We start from the raw sequence: 17,341 nt of genomic DNA, 5'->3' as shown, positions 1-17,341 counted from the left end.
GGGCGGCGTGCGCGGGGCTAAGCCCCTCGAGCATGCGTCAGGCCACGATGATGGAGACGGTTCACGCCCTCCTCCCTAAACGGAGGTAGGCGTGGGGGCGTGGTGCATTTACTGGACGGGGCCGGTGCGCAGTTTTCGGGATGTCCACTCCCCGCGATCACGGGGCGGAGCGAGGCCGCCTCATCCTTCGCCTTGGTTCTGCATCTCTGCCACGCGGCTCCCATGCATCTCCGCCATGTGGCTCCCATGCGCTTGGGATTGCGGACGGTGGAAGTGGGAAATTGGGCCGTCGCGAGCAGAGGCAGCGAGATGGCCCCGACTCCCTGCTCTTCCCGTGTCTTGATTCGCTGAGCGGGGCGGCCGAGCCCCCACCTCGCTCCTTTATAAAGAGCGGGAGGGGAGCACAGGAAACCGCACTCTCTCATCTCCTCCTTTCTTCAACTTCTGCTCCCCTTTCTCTCATTCGCCATGGAGAAAGGGAACCCAGGCCCTTCATCGGTGGCGGCGAGGGTCGCCGCCAGACAGCGCATCTCTCCATCTTCCGCACCCGTGGTGGCAGAGCCAGCCATAAGGGGAAGAGGGAGGGGGCGAGGTCACGGACGAGGTCGAGGACGAGGTCGAGGCGCTCAGGGAAGAGGCGGATGGGGCGGCGCGCCAGCTTCGCCTCCGCCGGCGGCTCCTCCCCCCATGGCGGTCCACATAGGGGACGACCCTTGTGAGTTCTTCGTCAAGCTGCGCCGGGCGCCTCGTCGTCGCCTCCGGCTTCCAGCTCCGTTTGCGCGCGCGATGGAGTTGGACCCGCCCGAGACACTGAGACTGCACATGAGGGGCTGTGGGATCAGCGGCACGCAAGTCCGCGTTGTATTCCCAGCCCCTAATGTGATGTATCTTGATCGAGGGTGGAAGACGTTCGCCTGCATCCACAGCCTGATGGAGGGGTTTACCCTCCATTTTAAGTTGATGGAGGGCGATCTCCTCTCCGTCAAGGTCTTCGGGTGCTTCGGCACTCGGGCGAAGTGCTGCGTGGACAGCTCCTCCGACAGCGAAGGCTCCTCCTCGAGCGAGAGTGACGAGGAGGAGAGCGACAGCGACGATGAGGGTAGCGGGCGGCGTGGTGGCGGGTCCGACTAGGCATCGGGCGCCGCTTCGCGCGGCACCGGCGACCCCATCATCCGTGTCGCCGGCTCCTTGAACTCCCCGGGGTCGTCTCCTTGGGCGGCTGGCGTAGGGAGGCTGCGGAAGGGGAAGAGGGCTGGCGACAAGGCCGTCAGGTCGGAGTACGAGGGCGTGGTGCCCTCGACAGCGTGCTGACGTCCTTCCGCCCCGTCTTCGAGCCCCACTTCCGGCGCCGCCATCGCCGTCCAGCCTTCGGACGGCCCCCGGGACGTTCTCTTGGTGTCTTCTGGCACCCGTAGCTCGCCTAGGCGCTCCTTTTGCCCTTTTCGCCTCCTTGACCTGTCTCCTGAAGAGAGGGATAGGAAAGGGATTACGGGCATCTTATCTTTTTAATTTGTAAGCCTTCGGGCCTTAGCTGTATCTAAAACTTGTAATCCTCTCTTTCATGTTTTTCATCCTCTATGGACTGTACCTGAGTGGGATGTTTTTTAATGAAAAGGGGATGCTTGCCGGGTTATTTGTCTCGCGAGTTAAACCCACGCCAAGGAGCAAATCCCTGGTATCCCTCGGACAGACATTTCATCTCCCGGCAACAGGCCCTGCCGCCTTCCCACGTCGCTCGACCTTTCTCACGCCTTTGACGGAGGCGGGAACGAGGTGGGTGCGGTCTCCTCGTTTCATCCCTTTGCTGCCGCGACTACGACCAAACTCGGCCCCGGGAACGAGCCCCAGAGCCTAGAGTTGAGGGAGCATGGCAGTTTTTGGGAAGAAACGCGGTTTCGCATTCCCCAGTCCATAAGAGGATGCATGATGAGGGATGAAAGACTTATCTGATATTGCAGCCCCCGGCAACTCTGGTTTGCCGTGGACGATTCTTGGCATTCGCAGCCCCCAGCGATACTGGCTTGCCGGGGCCCAGGTGCCGTCCGTTTTCTTCTTTTCTTGTCACTGCCAGTCATGTCATGGGAACACTTTATTAGAGGCGCGACAAGTTATTTTTGTAATATAACTCTATCTTAGGCAAAGAATTGCTGTGTTACTTCCTTTACTCGACTCTTGGCTTTGTATGGCTCTGCCCTACGTTTTCTAGGGAAACTTGCCGGTGCAGGTACCCTTGCCACGAGCGCCGAGTGCGGAACTTCAGCAGCCTGCTGGCGGGGTCGCTACCGACAAGGAACCTTGTCGCAACTAGTTGCAGCTCACTTAAGTTGTTGAGCGGACTCGAAACAAAGTAATGGCGCTAGCGGCTCACTTAAGTTGCTGAGCGGACTCGAAGCAAAGTAAGGGCGCTAGCAGCTCACTTAAGCTGTTGAGCGGACTCGAAACAAAGTAAAGGCGCAACTAGCTACGAGTTGGTTCCTCCGTGCACAGGTTTTCCATACAAAGCACGTTCGTTCAAGGAAAATAACTCAAAAAACTAAAAAAACTGATTGCTCAAGCTTTAGCAACTTAGCTTTTCTGTCGTCTGCTTCCCGACAAGGAGAAATTTTCTTGAACGGCCTGGTCCACACCATTATCTTCTCCTCCCCCCCCCCGGCAAACCTTGTGGGCGAGGGAACCTTCCTTCTTTGAGAAAGAAACAGAGAGATAAAGTAATGATATCGAGCCTTGGGCTCATTATTGCTTACCGGGGTCTAGTGTTGCACAAAGTGTCAGATAACATATGCGAAAAAGGATTATAGCATAAAAAACTGACAAGATGTGCGGGGCACATGAACTTTACTGGTGCACGGGGTCTGCGCCCGGCTTTGTACAAAGGATTACATGCAACAGCGGCAAGACTTGTACAAAAGGTGGTTGCCGGAAAAGCTTCCGGCAACCGCGCCTTACGGGTAAAACTTACGAAGATGTTCAATGTTCCAGGAGTTGCTCACCGGAATGCCATCTTCGGTCTCAAGGCGGACAGCGCCGGGCCTAGTGACTCGTTTCACCCGATAAGGGCCTTCCCACTTTGGCGTCAACTTGTTGGAATTCTTGGCGGACTGAACACGCCGAAGAACAAGGTCGCCTTCCTCGAAGCTCCTGGCTTTAACTTTGCGGCTATGGTAGCGACGCAAAGCTTGCTGGTAGCAAGCGGCTCGCACAGCAGCCTAGAGACGGTCTTCCTCAAGGAGCAGCGCGTCATCTTGTCGCAGCTGCTCTTGCTCGAGCTCATCATAAGCGAGCACTCGAGGCGACCCGTAAACGAGTTCCGTGGGGAGAACTGCCTCTGCTCCGTAGACTAGAGCAAAGGGTGTCTGGCCAGTGGCTCGATTTCGTGTCGTCCTGATCGACCAAAGAACCACCGGCAGCTCCTCGATCCAGTTTCTTCCGCACTTGTGTAGCCTGTCGAAAGTTCTGGTCTTGAGGCCTCGCAGCACTTCAGCATTTGCCCGCTCCGCTTGACCGTTGCTTCTCGGGTGAGCAACAGAAGCGAAGCAGATCTTGGCACCAAGATCTTGGACATACTACATGAAGGTGCGGCTCGTAAATTGAGTGCCGTTGTCGGTGATGATCCTGTTAGGGATCCCGAAACGGCAAACAATCGACCTGAAGAACTTGACTGCTGACTGTGCTGTCACCTTCCTCACTGGTTCCACTTCCGGCCACTTTGTGAACTTGTCGATTGCAACGTACAAGAACTCAAAGCCCCCGACAGCTCGGGGGAAGGGGCCGAGGATGTCGAGCCCCCAGACCGAAAATGGCCAGGATAAAGGGATCGTCTGGAGAGCTTGAGCTGGTTGGTGTATCTGCTTGGAATGGAACTGGCACGCTTCACACTTGGTTACTTGTGCAGTTGCATCCTGGAGGGCTGTCGGCCAGAAGAAGCCTTGTCGGAATGCTTTGCCGACAAGTGCTCTTGCGCCAATGTGGTGACCACATATGCCTCCGTGTATCTCTGCCAACAGCTGTTGTCCATCTTCCCGGCGAATACACTTCAATTTCACACCGTTGAGTCTTATTCTGTACAGTGTGTTGTCGACAAACTTGTACATACTTGACTGCCGGGCTACTCTTTCAGCTTCTTCTTGCTCTTCGGGAAGCTCTCCTGTCTGAAGGAAACGGACAATCTGCTGCGCCCATGCTGGAGCTTGTGGCTCGACAACAAGGACTAAAGGCGTATCTGTTGCTGCGGGAACATCCGCTTCTACGGCAAGAACCTGCGGCTCTGCCGGAGCGTGATATTCCCCGGCAAGCTCGCCGGAGCAAAACTTGTCGGGAGCATCTGCTTCAACGGAACAAACCAAGAGGTTCGCCGGAGCAGACTGCTCCTCAGCACTCTTGGCGTCGATCTTGGGGACCTTCTTGGCGGCGGCTTCGGGAAGCTCTGCCGGAAAGTAGTCACCAGAAACCAACTTCCTCTTCTTATTCTGTCCAGTCGACGGTTTTACGGATGGTTGAGTCAGCTTGAGCACAAAGATCCCTGGTTCCACAAGTAACTTTAGTGCAGTGCACTTTGACAGGCCATCAGCAATGTCGTTCTGAGCTCGTGGAACGTGTTCCATTTGCAGGCCGTCAAAGTGTTCTTCTAGCTTTCTCACTTCATCAACATAAGCTTCCATCAATGGACTCTGGTAGTTCTTGTTCACTTGGCGGACGACAAGCTGCGAGTCACCCCTTACAATGAGTTTCTTGATCCCAAGGTCGGCTGCGATTCTGAGGCCGGCAAGCAAACCCTCATACTCTGCAGTATTGTTCGTTGCTTGCTCCTTGGGAAAGTGCATCTGGATTACGTACTTGAGGTGCTCTCCGGTGGGTGCGATAAGCAGCACGCCAGCACCGGCGCCTTGCAGCGAGAAGGCACCATCAAAGTACATCAGCCATTCTTTGCTTGTCTCCTTGACGGGGATGCTCGTCTCTGGTATTTCTTCGTCTGGGGTTGGCGTCCACTCTGCTATGAACTCTGCCAATGCCCTGCTTTGGATTGTTGCAGTGCTCTCAAACTTGAGGCCAAAGCTTGACAGTTCCAATGCCCACTCGACAATCCTGCCTGTTGCTTCTGGATTCTGCAGTATCCTCTTCAGCGGGAAGCGAGTGACAACTGTGATCTCGTGTGCCTGGAAGTAATGGCGCAGCTTTCTCGAGGCCATGAGAAGGCCGAAAAGCAATTTCTGCACACCAGAGTACCTCGACCTAGCCCCCTGGAGAAGGGAGCTGACAAAGTAAACTGGGCGCTGCACCATCTTCTTCTGCACCTCCTTGCACGTCTGCGCAGACTCAACTTTGTCGGGGCCAGAGCTTGTCGGAGAAGCCCCCTGCTTGTCGCTGGATTCACTTGCCGCGGTTGCTGGCTCATCGTCCGCCTCCCTCTCTGCTACTAACGCAGCACTAACCACTTGATTGGTTGCTGCCAGATATAGCAGCAACTTCTCTTGTGGCTTAGGTGCGACAAGTATTGGAGTGGAGGACAGGTATCTCTTCAAGTCCTGCAGCGCGGCCTCCGCTTCCGGAGTCCATTTCATTGGACCTGCCTTTTTCAATATTTTGAAGAATGGCAGGGCGCGCTCAGCAGACTTAGAGATAAACCTGCTGAGAGCAGCCACGCAACCGGCAAGCCTTCGCACATCCTTCACGCGCTTCGGTGCTTCAATCTGCTCGATGGCCTTGATCTTGTCGGGGTTGGCTTCAATTCCCCGTTGAGACACAAAGAACCCGAGAAGCTTGCCGGAAGGGACTCCAAACACGCACTTCTCGGGGTTGATCTTGAGGTTGATCTTGCACAGATTTGCAAAAGTTTCTTCTAAATCTTGGATCAGGGTAGCCTTGTCCTTGCTCTTGACCACTATATCAACCATGTAGGCTTCCACATTTCTGTGTATCTATGGCTCAAAAGCGACATGGACTACCCTTGCAAATGTTGCACCAGCATTCTTCAACCCAAAGGGCATCCGTACAAAACAGTATGTGCCGCAAGGGGTGATAAATGCGGTTTTCTCTTCATCCTCTTCTGCCATGAAGATCTGATGGTATCCTGAGTATGCATCAAGAAATGAAAACAAATCACATCCAGCTGTGGAGTCAACAATCTGGTCAATGCGCGGCAAGGGAAATGGATCTTTGGGACAAGCTTTATTGACATCAGTGAAGTCTATACAAAGCCTCCATTTCCCGTTCGCCTTGCGCACGACTACAGGATTGGCCAACCACGTGGGATGGAGCACTCCTCTGACAAGGCCTGCTGCTTCCAATTTCTTGATCTCTTGTGCAATGAACTCTTGGCGCTCCACTGCCTGCTTCCTGACTCTCTGCTTGACGGGCCGCGCATGAGGACAGACGGCTAGGTGGTGCTCAATTACTTTCCTGGGAACACCGGGGATATCAGACGGTTGCCATGCAAACATGTCGACATTCGCCCGCAGGAAAGCAACGAGCGCGCTTTCCTATTTGGGGTCAAGCGTGGCACTGATGGTGAAGGTACCACCAGTGCCATCCTCCTTGGCGGACACCTTCTTGGTCTCACGTGGAGCTGCCATCATCTTCTTGCACTTGCCGGCGGAGCTCGATGGTGCGTCCTCGACGGTAGCGCAGCACTCCGAAGAGGTGCGCTTGCCGGAGTGGGCATCAGAGCTCTTGCCGGACTTTGTCTTCTTCTTCCCCCCGGGAGCTTCAGCGGCAAGTGTGCTGTGCTCAGCTGCGGCTGCTGCTTCCCGGTAAATCTTGTCGGCGTAGATAAGGGCATCTTTCTTGTCGCCGGGGACAGAGATGACACTTATCGGGCCTGGCATCTTGAGCATGTTGTATGCATAGTGAGAGGCTGCCATAAACTTGGCGAGCGCTGGACGGCCAAGGATCCCATTGTAGGGCAATGGAAAATCGGCAATGTCAAATGTGACCCTCTCAGTTCTGAAATTCATCTCGCTGCCAAATGTGACCGGTAGCGTGATCTTTCCCTTCGGCTTGCTTCTTCCCGGGATGATTCCTTGGAATGTGCCGGTCTCCTCGAGCTCGCTGTCAGGAATATGGAGTTTCTGAAGGACCGCAGAGGAGATCAGATTCAAGCCGGCCCCGCCGTCAACTAGCATCTTCGTGACCTTGAGGTTGCAGATAGTTGGCGAAACCAACATCGGCAAGCACCCGACCGCAGTTACGCGATCAGGGTGATCCTCAATGTCGAAGATGATAGGCGTGATGTACCATTTCAGAGGCTTGCGTGACTCTATGGATGGCTCTGCTGCATTCACTTCGCGCATCCACTGCTTGAGTTGGCGGTGCGAAGTATACAGAGAAGCACCACCGTTAACGCACATGACCTCTGTGGCTTTCTGAAATTCCTGCTCATCGGCTTCGTCATCATCCATGTCTTCATCGTCGTCGTCATCTTCATCCTTGTCGCGGCCGCGGGGAGGTCTGTCTCCTTGCCGCTGCTTGGCCTTGCCGCGGCGTCCTCCTCGGCCGGGACGTTTCTTGCCGGATCCACCAGCACCTTCCTGGGCCTTCTCCTTGTCGCGTCGCTCGTATTCAGCTTTCTGTTGCTCAACAAGCTGTTCGACTTTCTTGCAGTTCTGGAGATCGTGGCCCTTGGTGCGGTGAATTTTACAATACTGCTTGCCGGAGCTGTCCTGCTTGTCGGCGGCCGCCACAGGCTGGGCCTCCTTGTCGGAGCCACCAGCTTTAGCTTCCTTGGCGCCACCTCCGTTGTCGGTCTGCTTGACAGCTAGCACTTCCTTGCCCTTTTTCCTTCTGTTGTTCCGCCGCCGGCCTTTCCTTGTCGGGGCGGCATCCTCACTGTCAGATCCTCCTGCTCCTGTATCCTCTCCGGGGAGCCTCCTCCCCTCTTCAGTGCGTGCACACTTGTCGGCCAGGGCGTAAAGCTCGCTGACGTCTCTGATCTTACACATCGCCATCTCCTCCCTCATCCTTCAGTTTCGCACGTTCTGATGGAACGCGCTAATGATCACGGCGGGGTGGACGTCTGGGATGTTGTGCTGTACACGGCTGAATCTCTGAATGTACTTGCGCAGTGGCTCTCCTTCCTTCTGGGCGAGCAGATGAAGATCGCTCTCTTGGCCATGTGGTTTGTGGCCGCCTGTAAAGGCGCCGACAAACTGATGGCACAGATCAGCCCAGGAGGATATGGAGTTGTCCGGCAAGTGCATGAGCCATGATCTGACATTGGGCTTGAGTACCAGCGGGAAGTAGTTGGCAAGGATCTTGTCGTCCCGTCCCCTGGCAGCCTGCACCGCGATGGTGTAGATGCTGAGAAACTCCGACGGATGTGTCTTGCCGTTGTACTTCTCTGGTACGTCTGGTTTGAAATTCTTTGTGCTGGGCCACTGGACTTGCCGCAGCTCACGGGTGAACGCAGGACAACCTACCGCGTACGGCAGATCGCCTGGTTCCCCTAGCGCATGCATGTCAACAGAGGGCCCAGCGCGCTTGTCGGATTGACGTCGCGCTTCTCTTCGGCGCTCGATGCGGGTTCGAGCGTCTTCTTGTTGTCGTTCATGGAGAACTTGGTGCTGGTCGCGACGAGCTCGTGGGTCCGACGACGCGGTGGAGCCGCTGTCGGGGTGGACCCGGCGAGTCAGTGATTTTGGCCTTCGTAGTGGAGAGTGCATGGAAGTCGCACCTCCCCCAGTCTTGTTGCCATCGGCTCGCGTCCGGCTGTCCTGCCGCGGCAGCGAGGTGCTTGGTTGCTGCGCAGTGTCGCCGTTGGCGAAGCCGATGAGGCTCTGGATAGTGGCCCTCCATTCGTCGGTCTTGTCCGCCGTCGGAGGATAATCTAGGAGTAGCTGGGCCCGCGCCAAGGCTTCCGCCGGCGTGGTGGGCGGCAGAGGTGAACGGTGTGAGGAGCGGGACATGCTCGGACTCCTAACCAAGTTAGAAGGAGCAGCGTCCTGTCCAGGTGACCGCACCTCGCTGGGGCCAGCATGCTGGCGTGCATGCTGGTCTTGAACGCCACGCGAACCACCAGCTTGATCTTGGCCCAGCGAACGTATGGCGCTGCGGACGCTATGACGCTGCTGGTCCCGCGCCTCCTGAGAGGGACGCGGTGGGCGTATGGACGCCGAGGTCTGCGCGGCCTTGTCCTTGGACTTGGCAGCGCTGTGGGCACCCTCGTCGATGTTCATTCTTCCGCCGGCATCCACTCCACCGTCCGCCTGCTCCGGAGGTGGTGGAAGCGACGCAGACGGGGCTGTTGCCCCCGAAGCCTTCTTCTTCGGTGGCATGTCGGTGAAGACGATGAAGATTTAGCTCGCGTGCACGCCGGATCGGGTTCGCACGATCTCGACGCCCCCTACCTGGCGCGCCAGAGATGTCGGGGAGGCTGATTCCACCAACACCTATGGGGACAGGGCCCCTTTCGGTTCGGTGAGGGTGGAGGTCGCACAAAGAGCGGATCGAGGCGGTACACGCGAGCGGCTTTTACCCAGCTTCGGGCCGCACGGATGCGTAAAACCCTACTGCTGCTTGTTTGTGTATATTGAATCCTTGCTCAGGAGCGATAGACGCTATCAGACTGAGCGTGGGAGTGTTTCTGGTGCTTCCGAATGAGCCGAGCCGGCCGAACCCCTTCTACGTTGCGCCTGGGCCTCCTTTTATACTTTCAAGGGGTCACCGACAGGTGGCAACATAGACTAGAAGGGTAAAAATGGAAAAGGATGCGGTAGGTGCAGCTACCGCTACTATGGATACAGTGCATCCTATCTAACTCTGACGGCAGGGGACAAAGTCATTGAATGCCTGTCTGAGTTGCCTAAACAGTGCAAAAAGTGACCGTTAGGAGCGCCACCATTTGCCACGATGGCCTTCTCTTCATCTCCGCTTGCCACCGCGCACCCCTAGCTGCACAGCCTCCTGCCACGTGTGCTTGGGAGAGTCCTAGAGCAACACGTTAGCAGGTGTGCTGGAGCGCAGGCACGAAGTGGGGGTTTCCCGCGGCAAGCTCCTTGCCGCGGTCGTCGTCTTGTCGTGTTTGGGAGCTTGTCGCTCACCGGGCCTTGCCGGGACGTAGGGCGCGTCGCGGCAAGCTTTCTTGGTATGCCTTGAGTGGCCTTCCCGGCAAGCTCCTCTTGTCGGGGTCTTGTCTCTTCCCGGCAGGATCCTCTTGCCGGGGCGTGGGTTGGCCTTCCCGGCAAGCTCCTCTTGCCGGGGCCTCGGTTGGCCTTCCCGGCAAGCTCCTCTTGTCGGGGCCTTGGTTTGAGTACTTTGTTGTTGAATGGTCTTCAAGGGAGCCACGGAGGGTCTTGGCGGTCACCCGGCAAGCCTTGCCGCGGGGCGCTGCAACTGCCCGTGCACGAGTTCGAGATACTAGGGTACCCCTACTCTAGTACACCGACAACGTGGGTCTAAGCTGCAACCGCCCCGCTGCCCAAGTAAGTAATCCCATGTCGAACTTACTGTCCTTTTATTTATCATGGCATCATTCTAAAGAGCCGCTTTTTGACCAGGACCGGATAATAAAGGCGATGATGATCAGGTGTTCGGGCCCTCTTCCTAAGGGCTTGGACAATCCAGTACTGGACAAGATGCTCGAGCCGACGCCTTATCCAGTGCCCTCAAAGGAAGATGATGGGGGAAATAGAGAGGGCGAAAGCGGGCCTCACTCGCTACTTATCCCAGTCGGGGGAATGAGCGCCTCTGCGAGGGAGGACAACCAAAGGGAAGAATCTGACATTCTCTGTCACATCCCTAGTTCTGGTATGACCTAGGCTAGCCCTTCATGTGTGCATCATGTTTAAATTCCATTTAAATTTGAAATGAGGATTTGTGAAACCCTCAGAATCATCTCTGGAAATGACCCAAATAAAAAAAGTGCTCCAAAAGGCTCCAAGAAAATGTTCATGTTGCTCTCTGAAAATATTGGACAGAGATAAAAATCAAACCAATATTATTAGGAGCTCATAAATATTTATTTTGGGCATTTGGATTTAATGAATAATTATTTGCTTTGGATATATATTTGTTATATATATAATATATGTCCAAAAATTATGTTAGTTGTTGAGGAGCTCTGGAATAATACCACTAGCTCCTGCAAAAATTGGCATAAGTAAATAAAATGATTTAGTATTTTATTAAATCAAAACAAATGTCAGAAAAAATAGAAAACAGAAACAAAAATAGGAAAAACCCTTACCTGGGCCTCCTACCTGGCAGCCCAGCGGCCCAGCAGGCCAGCCCAGCCAGCTGGCCGATGCCAGTCGTAGCCTACCTCCTGCCAGGAGGACGGTGTGCGTGTGCCCGACACGCACGAGCACGCGCCGGCCACCTCCTGCTTCCCCGCTCGCCGCTGGAGGCACCCGACGACACCACGCACTCCCCCTCAGCCCTCTCTCACTCCCCCCAGCTCTCTCCTCTCCTCTCCCTCGCTTTCTCGCTCACGGCCGAGCGCTGCCGTCGCCACCGGCCACCGTTGCCGCAGCCATCGCCTTCCCCCTCGCCTCTCTCCGTGTCCGCGAGCTCCGCCACCTCGCCCTAAAGCTTTCCGTCGAGCCACGCGCCTCGGGAGGTCCTGGAGCGCCTCCATCGCCACCGTCTTCATCTCCGGCCGCCGTGGATCCCCATCGCCGCACCGCCGTCTTCAGTGCATCCCCGAGCTCGCCGTCAAGCCCACCGAGACCGCTGTGAGCTGCTGCTTCTCCTCCCCCTCTCCGTTTGCTCGCTGGCATGCCGTAGCCGCTGCCTCGCCGATGACCGTGACCGTCGCCGCCTGAGCTCGTCGCTGACGCAGCTCCGGTGACCAAATGGTCGCCCCGGCGAGTCCAAACCTCTCCCCGCACCCCGTAGAGCCTCGCTAGTGCATCCGCTCGCCCGCTAGCATGCCGCAGCAGCAAGACCACCGATGGCCGAACTCCGGCGGCCGCAAAAGAGCTTGCCGCCGTCGGCTCAGGCCACCCCAGCTCCTCCCGTTCGCTTCATTAGATGCGCCGCATCGCTAGCTAGCCGTAGCAGCAAACCACGAGTAAAACCGTGCCCTGTGGGTGTTTTCCGAGCCGCGCCGCCGTCTCGGGGCTCGCCGGCGTCAAGCCGCCGGTGGCTTTGACCCCGCTGACCGTTGACTGGGTGGGCCCAGTTTGACCTCCCCCTTGTGTCACTGACGCGTGGGCCACCACCCTGACATTTAGTTAGTATTAGATTAGCACTAATTAACCTAGGTTAGCTACCTAGTTAGTCACTGACCCGTGGGCCCGGCGCCCACTAATCCTAATTAGGCTAAATAAACCCCCTGTTAACTAACCGAGTCACTGACATGTGGACCCCACACGTCAGGTTTGACTCGGTCAGCTCCTTTGACCTGCTGACACAATGCTGCTGTCATGCTGACGCAATATATCATTTTCTGGTATTAAAATAAATCAGGAAATTCCAGAAAATGATATAAACTTCAAAAATTCATAGAAATTCAACCGTAGCTCAGATTGAAATAATTCATATATGAAAAATTATCAGAAAAATTCAATCTATCCATCTGTACCATTTTCATGCATGACAAACCATCTATACATGTTGTATATATGAAAACACACTTATGTCATATTAAGAGCTTAATTTGGAGTTGTATTTGAACCCTTGGTTCAAATGGACTTCAACTAAATAAATGCTAGATGCATTAACTCAAATAACATCACATCTTCATGCATCATATTGTTGCATATGATTCTGTATTGATTGCCGACACCGTTCCTTCTCGATAGGTCATACTCCGGAGATCGATCTAGAGTACCTGTCTGAGGAGCAGTGCCCCCCTGTTGATCTACCAGGCAAGCAAAACCCCTTGTTCATTCTGATAATATCCTACTCTCTCGCTCCTGCTCTCATTTATTGCATTAGGACAACAATGATTCAACTGCTACTTTATGCTACGGTAGTTGAACCCATTCCTCTACATGACCTGTCATTGCCACAGTAAATATTTGAAACCCACTAGCATGTGTAGGAGTTGTTTGAGCCATGTTGTGCTTCTACCATGCCATGCCTACTATTGCTTAGAGTTGTGTCAGGTCTGATTCATCGGGAATGAATTGGAGTGTTATGATATGTTCTGGTGCTGAGAGTTAAGCGTGTGAACATGATTTGGTAAAGGTAGCGGTGAGAGGCCATGTAGGAGTACATGGTGGGTTGTCTCATTGGGACCGTCCTTAAGAACTGAGTTCTGTGTAAGTTGTCCAATGACTAGATACTACCACACATTGGGCTCCGGGCGCTCCAAGCTCTCTCGAGTTATTAACCGCCTTGAACTCTGTCCAGGAGTTGCAAATAGTTTCTGGTGTTTGTAGGTAGTGCTATTTTTCTACCGAGTGGCACCCGGCAGGGTGGGCTCGGGACAGACTAGGCACAGGTGGCACGGTGTACCAAGTGGCACCCGGATTGTGGGCTTGGGAACCCTGCTCACATTGTTTGGGGCCGTGAGCGACACCCCAGCCGGATCTGCTTGCGGGTGGAACCCAAATAGGCGATAAACCTGGACTAGAGTCTTGCGTGGTTAGTCAGGTCATGGCCGACACCCTTGCCAGGCTTCCGCTTGAAGGTTGCTGAGATACATGACGTGTATATGGTGATAAGTGGTGAGAGCGTGTGTGATGAAGTACACCCCTGCAGGGTTATCATGATCTATTCGAATAGCCGTGTCCTCGGTTATGGACTTCTTGGATGCTTACGTGGTACATAGACAACTTAAAGTGGATACTCTAAAATGCTCAAGACAAGTGTGAGTGCTATGGATGGCCTTCTCGTAGGAGAGACGGGGATGAATCCATAGTAGTGTATTGATGTGGTGTTTAGTGGACTCGTGTGCGCTGCCTCATCTCAAAGAAGTTTCTCATTGCCGTAGAACAGGATAGCCACTGAGTCAAAGCTGGCTTGCTGCAACTAAACCCCACATTACCTTCTTGATACAAATGCATGTATGATAGGATCTGACGTAAGTCTTGCTGAGTACCTTCGTACTCACGTTTGCTTTACTTATGTTTTGCAGATGAGACATCTGTCTCACTAGTAGTACCGCTTGGACTTCGACGAATAGCTCGTTACCTCAGCTACGATCTTGTACCTTGGAGGGACTTGTAGATAGTCAGGCTTCTCGGCCTTTTACTTCTGTAGTTGCCTGTACTCAGACATGTAATGCTTCCGTTGCTTGTATGCTCTGAATGATGGGTCATGTGACCCCTGTTTGTATTTAATGCTATGTGGCTCTTCTGGGCCTTTATCCATATGAGTTTGCGTTATGTTGTGATGCCATGTTGTACAGCACATACTTGCATGTTATACGTACGTGTAACGTGTATTGCTATGTGTGGGATCCGACAATCTAGTTGTTTACCCTTGGCAGCCTATCATATGGGGAAATGTAGTCTAGTGCTTTCTGAGCGATAGTAGTCCGCTACAGCCCGGTTCACCGGAGTCCTGCTAGCCCAGCACTACTACTCGGAACACTTGACTGGCCGACATTTGTTTCACTTCATTCCTGTGTCTGTCGGGGAAATGTCACGCCGCGACATCCGGAGTCCTGCCAAGCCTGCTACAGCCCGGGTTACCGGAGTCCTGTTAGCCCAGTGCTACAGCCCGGATTCACACGTTGATGACCGACATGCTCGATGTGGTTCATGGATGCCTGTCCTCATGGGTTAGTGCCACTTTGGATTCACGACTAGCCATGTCGGCCCGGGTTCTCTGTCATATGGATGCTAGCGACACTATCATATACGTGAGCCAAAAGGCGCAAACAGTTCCGGGCCATGGTAAGGCGACACCCGTGGGGATACCGTGCGTGAGGCCGCAAAGTGATATGAGGTATTACATGCTAGATCGGTGTGACTTAGAATCGGGGTCCCAACATTCTCTCTCCCCGGGGAAGGAAGAGGACTACCTCTGAAGATCCGGAGACTAAGGTTTCCAAACGGGAGAAGAAATCTTCATTAGAGGGTCCTGCCTCGGAGGGTATTCTTGCCGCACAATGTCCGCGCGGGGATCAGCCCTCTACCGAGCTGTAAGTAATCGAAAAGTAATTAATAGTGGAAACATCCTACCTTACTTCCGAAGACAATAACCAATGCTTATAAATTGTAGTCCGGATCGTAGCCCTTCTCGGCAGAGTTCGTCTTCGAGGATCTTCTTTCGGAGATGATGGAGAGCAAAACGCCTCCCCCTGACACCCCACCTCGTGAAGCGGGCGACTTTGAAGTGTCGTTGCGAAGGGTATCTCCGGATCCACTAAGGCCAGAGGATAACCCTTTGGATACCTGGAATCCCCAGTATCCGGCTCCTAAGGAGAGCGACAGCAAGGGTCCGTACAGTGTGCGGTCGGACGCGCTGAAGGATCTTCTGGGGCAAGCGGCCGTCTCGGAAGCGCATCATACACTAATGGGTACGGTAATTGAAAGGATTTCATCCGCTGAAAGTGGTTTGCATGAAGCCTTTATGAGTCTACCGAAAGGCTTCGAGGTACGTGATATAGTGTATGTTTTTGATAGTACCGCATATGTTAGGTGTACCCTGTGCAGATAGTAGTCCCTGAGACTCTGGTTGTCATCGAGAACAGCGGCAACCCGAGGATCATATACCCAGGTAATAATTCGACTGCCTTTATGTGCAGGTGGGTGAGGCTATGGTGGCTAGCCGAGCAGATGGATTTACCGAGCTAAAGCGGCAACTTGATGCGGCCGATGCCGATATCGTGCTTGTCAACCAGCGGCTTGATGAGGAACAAGGTGAGTAATTTCTCTGGTGATCGTCACATAATAAGAGTAGCATGATGCCAGTATCTTTAATATGTTGTGACTGCAGATGGAGCTGCCACCATGGAGACCCTTCGGGCGGAGCTTGCCCAAGCCAAGGAGCAAGCAAGGAGTAGCAATGCGGCCGCTCTAAAGGCGGCCAAAGAGTTAAGGGCCGAACAGGCCGCGCATTGCGAGAGCAAGGAAAAAATAGCCAAGATGGCTGTAGAGTTAAAAGATGTCGCTGACCGTTACCAGCTTCTTGAAGAAGAAAACCGGGTGAAGGCGACGGGCCTGGAGAAGGCCCTGGTGGCTGCCAAGGAAGCCCGCTCCAAAATTAGAGCGACGAAGGAGGAGCTGAATCATGCTGCAGATATCGTGTCCGGGAAGCCCTTCTTGTTGCGGACTAAGTTCGGAGATCCGAAGTGTGCTCCTCTGGACCGGCTATGGAGTTCTGCGGACGCCTACGTGGATTTGCTGCAAGTGCTGCTGATGCGGCCAAGTACTTCAAGGATCAGAAAGGTCCCGAAGTGGAAAAGCTGTTCTGGTCACAATTTCATGCTCCAGTCCGTCCGCTGCTGTTGAATGAGCGAATGGCCGAGTGGGCTGAGCTCCATAGGTTGTCCGGACTTGCAATGAGGTCTGTTGTGGATCACCTGTGGCCGGGAGGGCCAAGGCCGAATAGCTACTTTAGTTTAGTGCAACAATTCCTTCATGATGTGCCACGCATCAATGCTGTAAAGAGATCAGCGTGCATAGAGGGTGCGCGGATGGCCTTTGCCCGTGTCAAGACATATTGGGCGGAGATGGAGGCCACCACTATTGCGGCACAGGGTTCGGCCGTAGGCCGAGTGGCTGCCGAGGACTACTTTGAAGAAGTTCTTGAAGGCGCTCGTTCGATAGAGGCTCAATGCTCGAAGAATATTATGTTCTACTGACATGTATTCCCATTGTAAAAACAATGTTTTATTGAAATATCAAGGCTGTATTTATACTTTTGCCCGAAAGTACTATGATGCCTCCTGTGCGGCCTTTTATGTATATATGTATATAACCTGAAAGTTTGCAGTCGTCGGCTTTCGCCCCCATGCATATAATGTGGGGGTGTTCGCAGAAAATGCATATCCACACTTGATCCAACGTCTTGGTCCATTAAGGAGGTGATAGCACAGCAAACAAGGCAATCGGACTATATTGCTTTAACACTTTCACTTAGCCATAGGAGTTTGACGGTGGGGCTACTATATAGCCCCTGGTACTTCTACGCTCGTCCGAATACGGGGCACGTACGTACATGACCGGGAAACGGACCTTCGTTAATGCGGAGGAATCCCGAAGATTCTGATGAGTCATCGAGTGGTTGACCAGTCTCTCGCTATATCATGACAGTCAGTTTTCGGCTTTCTCTACTGAGGTGCTCATCCGGATAAACCAGGACACAATCGTAGTAGTTCTCCCAGTGCTACCTTAGCCGATATAACGGAACGTAAGGTACCAAAACATGGGAGCCGGGCAAACCCAACATATGACCAAAGACATGATTAGGAGCTGATGCATATAGGGCCAAACTCGCGACGCCGAACACTCCC

This window comes from Triticum aestivum, chromosome 7A (genome assembly GCF_018294505.1).
Source record: "Triticum aestivum cultivar Chinese Spring chromosome 7A, IWGSC CS RefSeq v2.1, whole genome shotgun sequence".
Lineage (NCBI taxonomy): Eukaryota > Viridiplantae > Streptophyta > Magnoliopsida > Poales > Poaceae > Triticum > Triticum aestivum.
The sequence above is the reverse complement of the archived record's forward strand: the minus strand, read 5'-3'. Positions refer to the sequence as shown.